This window comes from Sitophilus oryzae, unplaced genomic scaffold, assembly GCF_002938485.1.
Source record: "Sitophilus oryzae breed Bouriz unplaced genomic scaffold, Soryzae_2.0 scaffold_1389_pilon_pilon, whole genome shotgun sequence".
In the NCBI taxonomy this organism is placed as follows: Eukaryota; Metazoa; Arthropoda; class Insecta; order Coleoptera; family Curculionidae; genus Sitophilus; species Sitophilus oryzae.
The window spans coordinates 3,904,708-3,912,992 of record NW_022146047.1 but is presented as its reverse complement, the minus strand read 5'-3'; the positions used below and the strand labels follow the sequence as shown (position 1 = coordinate 3,912,992).

At 35.8% G+C, this 8,285-nt stretch overlaps 1 non-coding gene across 1 annotated transcript; it reads left to right on the top strand.

Moving 5' to 3' along the window:
- The first annotated feature begins 7,772 nt into the window (after positions 1-7,772).
- Trnav-uac lies at positions 7,773-7,845 on the top strand. Its single transcript has one exon. It is a non-coding gene; the product is annotated as a tRNA-Val (tRNA).
- The last annotated feature ends 440 nt before the right edge of the window (positions 7,846-8,285 follow it).

Below are 8,285 nucleotides of genomic sequence, written 5' to 3'. Positions count from 1 at the left end.
ACAAAACACACGTCATAACACGAATCAAAATGCATTATCTTCCAAAACACAGGGTATTTGACAAAACTGACAAAAGTTGACACAAAATTATAACCTCTAATTTGGCAAGACTTTGACAAGCGTCAAAACTAAAGGCGAGTTCATACGCATCGGCGTCCGTTTGTCGTTCATCGTTCCGTCAAACCAATAAAATTGAAATACGATCTGTAATTTTTGAAATAAACCAATAAAACTGGTTAAAAACAACAAGAGACGACGTATGACGGATTTATATTTAAACCCATCCAGTTAACTTAAAAATTATTAGAAACTTTTTTTAGTAAAATAAATAGATTGGTATGGGACGTCATCTGCTTTTTTTCTGTCATCGTCTGTCGAAATCTTACCTGAGAAAAAAAACAGAGTATAGCTATCACTATTTGCCGCGATATATATTGTTATAAATACCTACACTTTTACACAAAGTTTTACCAGCAGTATTTATAATATACGAAATTAAAATAATTATTTTTTTGACAGGAGGTAAATGGTCTGATGGTTTGGCACTTAATATCAAAGGAAGCTAGATAAAATCAAGAAAAATTACGCTTTACAACCAAATCTTAAATACCTTAAAAACGATTTATTGTAGGTATAGGAACATGGATAATCAAAAAGTAATGAATTGAAAACCCTTTTCACTAGTGATATAAAAAAAGTTGGTTTCCATTTGAAAAAAATGATTTATGATAATGTTTTAATCGCTCAATTTCATGACAGCTACGACCAATATTATATGACACCTAAAAATGTTCATGTACTTTAAAATTCAATATATTTTGTTCTAGTGGGCCGATTTAAATGTATTTTTGCAATGATTAGGTAAATTATTTGACTTTTTAGCCTTGACTTTTTTAAGTTAAAAATGTCCCCATCTGTCTATTATACGAGGAAAATCACAATGTTATTTTGGAGAAAGTTTGATACATTCTATGGAATTGTTTAACAAAGTAAGAAATTTAAAACCACTTTATCGTCAAGGACATCAAGTTGCATAGATTTACTTTTATTGAAGATATTCGCTTTTGAAGAAGACCGTAAATACAGCAATTTTATTAGAATTAAAAACATGCCTTTGCTTTTGTCTCCATCAACACACACCTATGAAATGGTGGGTATTGTTTCTGTAATGTCACTATCATTGGAAAAGACATAGTATTATTGTTCTTTGGCAATTATTACTCTAGCAGAGACGGTTTTAAGACCAGAGTAATTATATCGGCTATTGTCGCTTTAACTGAATATGGTAGATAAAACAAATAATTATTTGAAATATCATATTAAAAAATATCAACTTCATAAAAATAAAGTTTAAAAACTGAATTATCGTAAAGTTGACTTCAATAACGGTTCGAAAGATATTTAATAATTGTTACCGTATCTATAGAAAACATTTTAACTGCAGAAACTATATTAAATCAAAAGGTTTATCTCGAAAAAGCGCCATTATTGAGAAAATAGCCTGCAACTTTTAGAAAGTTAACAATGTAATTTAATTAGCCAACTTTCGCAAAGAGAGAGAGAGATTCCTAAAAAGAACAATCGGTAAGTTCATAATTGAAAATTATTTAACTTCTGTATTTAATACATTGAAAGGGCAAAGTAATAAAGTGAATTTTAACTTTAAGTAAGAAAGAAAGGAAACTTAGCTTGCAGAAAGAGAAGTTGCAGTAATTTAAAGAAACATTTAAGATTATCCGACAAGGATTCTAGTTTTATAACAATAATACAAGACGAGTCAATCTTGAGCAAAGATAATTCAATAAAATTCTTCTTTTTAGACATTGTGAATGATCGTAAACTCTAGTATAAAATATAATTATTGAAATCACTAATGTATGCCCTAATGTTGAGGTTCTGAATGAAGTATTAAGGGTGAATGGAGCTGATAGTTGATGACCAACAAATCTCTATTGGTAGGTACCAGAATTCAGAGTAACTCTTACCTAGGCTGCCAGGCAAACGAACAACATGAGAAAATGGAGAGAAGTATGAAGAGAACAACATCATCATCATCATTTAGCTTATTCCGTCCAATGCTGAACAAAAGTCTCTCTCAACTCTAGCAATTTCTTTCTATTTTGTGCCACTTGAATCCAGTTTCCAGCCATACACTCTCTTAATATCGTCTGTCCATCGACTAGGAGGTCGTCCTCTGCCTCTATAGTATAATAGGCCTCGCGTCTTGGTCTCCATTCCATAAGTCTCTTTGTCCACCGTCCATCCGTTATCCTAGCCACACGTCCTGCCCAATTCCATTTAAGATGTAAGACAGATATCACCGCATCCCTTTCTCCTTTTCGATTTCGTATGGTATGATTGGGTATTGTATCCCTAAATGTAATTCCCAACCTAGACCTTTCCATTTGCCGTTGTATGACCTGTATTCTATGTATGTATGTTCTTTTTTGTCAAAGTAAGTGTTTCAGCTCCATACGTGAGGACGCAGGCAAGACACACTGATTAAAGACCTTTCTTTAATCAGTGTGTCTCGTTTTTTGGATCCTGATCATCCAGTCCGGAGTTATTAACATTTATATAAAGATAGATCTAACCTTCCCCCACCAATATTTTAGCAGATAGGGGCAAATGGTTCTAAGAAAGAAAATCCAGAATTTACTGAAGATTATGAAGCTATTATTTATAGTACCCATTATCTAGGCAAAATTCCGTAATAAAATTCTATTTTCTTATTTTCCATAGCAGTTGCGCCCCCTAGCGGCCGTTTTAAAAACTTGAAAATAATTTCCAGCAATTTCTCATAGCCCCTTTAGTTACAATTTTTTTTCCGTAAGCCCTACGGCTAATACTTTCCGAGATACAGCCGAGAGCTATTCTTAGTGGGACACCCGGTACATTGACTTGTCGTTATTATTGCTGAGTATCGATGATCGATGCGACTCTCACTTAGTGTCTCTAGAAGCTTCCACTGGTCTACCAAATCGAAGGCCTTCTCAAAATCCACGAAGACAAGCATAAGTGGTCTATTATACTCAATGTATTTCTCTATAAGGCCCTTGAAAAAAGGCCCTGTTCGCTCGAAAGAAAAAAAATCTATTTTATTGGTCAATCGCTTGGGGACCCTGTCCAAAGCTAAAAATTTCCCTATCCGTATAAAATCCAATCTTCCAAGACGTTTGGTCAACGTGGAAGATTATGGCTAAAAACCCCAAAGATGAGAACAACACTTACAAATAAAACATAGAAACATGATCATGGCTCTTATTCTGTCAAGAGGACATGAAGAAGAAAAGGAGGGTTTTTTCGGTCTACCCTCGTTACATTATGAATCGACTGGAGTATGATGCATGCTTGTCATTAGCATAGAGCGTTACACTAGAGTGGTCGACGATAGTCTCGCTTGCGTATATACAGCTTTATCTCTTGTAACGACATGTAAGAGCGGCGCGGCGCGTATCGATAGCGCGTGCTGCCGCTAATGGCCGTTAATTAGCGGCAAATGTCAACGGCCAGATGGCGTTCTGGCCGCGACATTATCGGCGCCGCTGGACATGGTCATCGGACACTCGCAGACAAGCGGCCGCTATTACTAGGGCAGAGCTAATAATTATCGGCGAATAATTAGACATTAGCAAACAGGAGAGAGAGATCTATAATATAGTTCACACACAAATTGTTGAAAACACATAATTTTAAATATAGAGGGTGTTCCTTAATGACATCTAGTATCTAAGGGGGTGATCATTGGACCATAAATAAAATGAAGAGAATAATGTAGTATTGGTGTTCAATTCACCGGTAAAGGTTGCTAAAGGTAACTACAAACAGAACTTACTTTTTTAAAGTCTCAATGCTGATTTTCACTTATGTTTTAGATAATATTGTTAGAAATTAATAATCAATACTGCCAGACAGTTTCCTTCAGCGCTGAACAAGAAATAGCCATCTTATCCAATAGTCACGCTACATTAAAATCGATCAACTCAGTAAACATCAATTCGAAGTTGGTCAAAGAATGCCTAGAGAAGCTAAAAAATTAGGCAAAGAAAATAAAGTCCTCCTACTCTCGGTGTCAGCCCACCAAGGGATAGAAAAAATAAAATAGCAACGATCTAGCTAGAAAAGGAGCGAACACTCCACTAACCGGGAAGCTCAAGAACCGGGAAGACTCTATCCATAACCTCGAATGGAAATCCTCCAACGGTCTAAAACACTTGAAGAAATTTCTCACGACCGAGAAAAATCAAAGATTTTCCTTGATTTAAATAAGGGCAATTTTTGGATTGTTACGGGGTTTTTAACAGGACACTGTCTGCTCAATGAAGTGCTCAGTAGATTGAAACTAAAATGGGGAAATACCAGAACACCTCATCACTGAGTGCGCCAACACGACAACCATTAGTGCTATAAACTTTAGTACGACTGATATCGGAGTTAACTAATAGAACTAATCTCTGTAAAACCGTCTCAGATACTGGCTTTTATCAATGCCCTGAGATAATGACTTATAACTTAATAAATAGTTCAGTCATTGGGGATTTTTGCTTGGAAAAAAGTCCGGAAGTTTTGCAACTTTGCAGGTTTATAGGTTTTGGGGTCCCTAACTTTAAAATTCATAAAATGCACATTTCCAGACTTGCCGCCGGCGCCGCCATCTTGCCAAGATGGCGCCCAAAATCGGCATTTTGTGAATATCTCGAAAACTATGCGTTTTTCGCGAACATTTGAGGAGAGCAAAATTAAAGAGAATAAAATTTCATATAAAAAAGGTTATATGAAAATTTTCCTTAAAGTTAACCGTTTATGCACAAAATCCCTGGAAATTTTACAATTTTGCGTAACATATGATATATTATGTATAGTCGATTTTCCGAAATCAAATGTCGATTAGGGTTCACTAAAACTAGTTTTAGTTTAGTTTCTTCAATTTTGTTATAAAACAGTGGCGTACTTGTTTCCACACCACCCAAGAGGTTAAGTATATGGCGCGTTTATTTTAACGTGGTCTCCCCGGAGGCCTACTCTACTAGATAAATTAAAAACTTTTACTTATCTGCACAAGCCCGACGGATCTGGCTCATTGATGTCAAAGTCGATCGTGTCTGCTGGGCTGGGCTCATCAGGGTAGTCTCTCAATACGTCCAACTCTTCATCTTCAGCCGCCAGAGGGATATCTACAGGCAAGTCCAACTCCTCTTCATCGGATTCGTCGAGTGACACTTCAGTGACGTTGTCACAGGATTTCCCATTGCAGTATGCACAAATCATTGAACATTTTAATTTTGCTTTTCTGCATCCGCAGGCTTTACCATAGTTGTTGGTTTTGCATTTACAGGATAAAAATGCTAACAGGGATTTTGGAGCTGGATCTTTCAACCTTGTAACTCTATCTACAATATAGAGTAATGCCTGTTATTGTTTTCTTCCAACCCCATTCTTAGGCATCTTTGGTAAAACGCAACCAGACCAATGCTGAACCGTCCAGGAAGGGTTCATATTTTCATAGTTGTCGATTTTCGAAAGAAATCAGTACATTTATTTTATTTCGTATATTTTTCATTTTATTGATTTTATGGAAAGCACTGTTCCTAACCTAACCTAACCAAATCACAACCAAACCTAACCTGGTGGTAAGTTCGCAATGAATGCTGTCCAGCACGACAATTAATTATTCATAAATTAATGAGCGAATTAATGACACGCCACTGTTTCATGACAAAATTGAAGACACTAAACTAAAACTAGTTTTAGTGAACCCTAATCGACATTTGATTTTGGAAAATCGACTATACATAATATATCATATTTTACGCAAAATTGTAAAATTTCCAGGGATTTTGTGCCTAAACGGTTAACTTTAGGGAAAATTTTCATAAAACCTTTTTTATAGGAAATTTTATTCTCTTTAATTTTGCTCTCCACAATTTTTCGCGAAAAACGCATAGTTTTCGAGATATTCACAAAATACCGATTTTGGGCGCCATTTTAGCAAGATGGCGGCGCCGGCGGCTAGTCTGAAAATGTGCATTTTATGGATTTTAGTTAGGGACCCCAAAACCTATAAACCTGCAAAGTTTCAAAACTTCCGGACTTTTTTCCAAGCAGGCCCCTTTTTTGATCCCCAATGACTAAACTAAAAGGTTGGAGACAATAGATTTATAGATCGCGGTGATTAACTTCTCCATACAATCCCATACAATCTATAATCTTTAGAACTCCCAAAGAAATAAAGTAACTTTACTTATAATCTCAGTGTTGATTTTCATACAGGGTCGCTGATATGTATGGAAACGGTCGATTATTGGGTAAAATATACGAGGTACCGCAAAAAGTTAAATATAAGAGTTATAGGGTTTTTAAATGTCTATTAGCAAGTAATAAATTTAAGTATACAAGGTCGGTCATAAAGTCGTGGCACGTCATTCAATTAATTTCGATGTGTTCGGTTTTATTCAACGATGCGGGAATTGTGATACTTAATAATATTTGACATTAGTTTTCAAGTTAGCATTTATAGATGTATAAAATGAGATTATATCAAGTCTGGAAATTACAAAATCTACGTTTGACATTTCAAAACCAAAACTCGATATCTCGGAAACTATCTATTACAATTTTTGCTTAAAATTGAAGGAAGCATTGAAATACCCAGTAATATACAGGGGGTTCTATTTAAAAAAAATAATCTAAGGGGTTCCACGACTTTATGACCGACCCTGTATACTTAAATTTATTACAAAATGTTAGGCATTTAAAAACCCTATAACTTTTGTATTTAACTTTTTGCGGGACCTCGTATACTTTGCCCAGTAATCGACTGTTTCCATATACATATCAGCAACCCTGTATATAATATGCAAGGAAGTATTTCAACACATTTTATAAGCAGCTAGATCAATCGGATGGGCCAAACATTCCCCCAGAAACACTTTAAAGAGTCGCTATACGTTTGAGCACGAGGTCAATAATTCGTCCCCTTGAGCGCCTCATCACAGATTAGGTATTAGGTATACTATATGTATACAGATAAAAATCTTGTCCCCAATTTGTGGTACGAAAATTGTTTTTTATGACGATGAGCAAGCGAGTAAAATTTCCTGTGCGCAAAAATAAACTCGTGTTTAAACAGCGTAATAACTGGGCCGGTCAGGCGCTGTTCACCTGATGTAAGTGGGCGTGCTTGTGCGCAAACCAGTAACCTAACTAGTGCGCGACTCCGAAAATTGAAACCCCGAAAAACAATGCTTTAGACGATAAGTTTATAATCTGTATAATCTATGGTCTCATCCTCATCTTTCTTACGCTCAAGCGGGCTCAAGACGATGAAAGTTTGATATAACTATTATCATTCACATGAGACATTATGTACAATATTTACCACTTTCAAACAAACCAAAGACAATAAAAATTTCGACAAAAAAAATTATTATGTAAAAAAGCACGCGTATTAATTGTATCAATTAAATCCGCAGTCGTTTCTACCTGTAACGGGCGCAGTGTTGAATAATTCATGAATAATACGGAACAATAACATATTAAATTTTAATTCACAGACGTTGTGCATAATCTACGTGATTAATGAATGAAGAAATCCGACCTGGTGTTGTTGCTTGCATGGTCAACGCGAGTATTAGCGAAAGTGTGACGTAACAGTGAACGGTCTGGGCCCATTCATTCATGTTTTTTTTCTCTTTCGCTTTGGAACAAGGTTAGTGATCGGCAACAGAGCAGCGGTTTGGCTGCGAAATGAATGAAGGAAAAGTTAAGCGACAGGTTCCGTAGTGTAGCGGTTATCACGTCTGCTTTACACGCAGAAGGTCCCCGGTTCGATCCCGGGCGGAACCAAAACTTTTTTTTACAATTTTCTCCGACAGTTTGATTAATTCCTACATAAAATACTAGTCTAAGTAGTAAAAAGTCTACGGCCGCAGAGAAAGCGACTAAAGCGTTTTTGTTGGGCTACACAGAAAAATCAATAAAATATTTTCAACGATATTCTTATTATTGGAAAAATTTTACTTTTTAGGTGAAAAACTGTCTATTTGTGCTGAGGTTCGCAAGCGAAATCGACCCTTATCAACCAACTACGGTAGCGCCCTCTCTTCGAGACCTCTTGAACCTCGAGGCGATTCATATCACCGAAATCGAAAAATCCGAACAATTACTTAAAGAATTACTGTGGAATTACTTTAAACTCAAATCTGTCTCCATGACAACAATTTTTACTGTATAAAAATACTACCTTAGAATTTATCTCGTAATTACCTTAGAATTTATCCCGATTT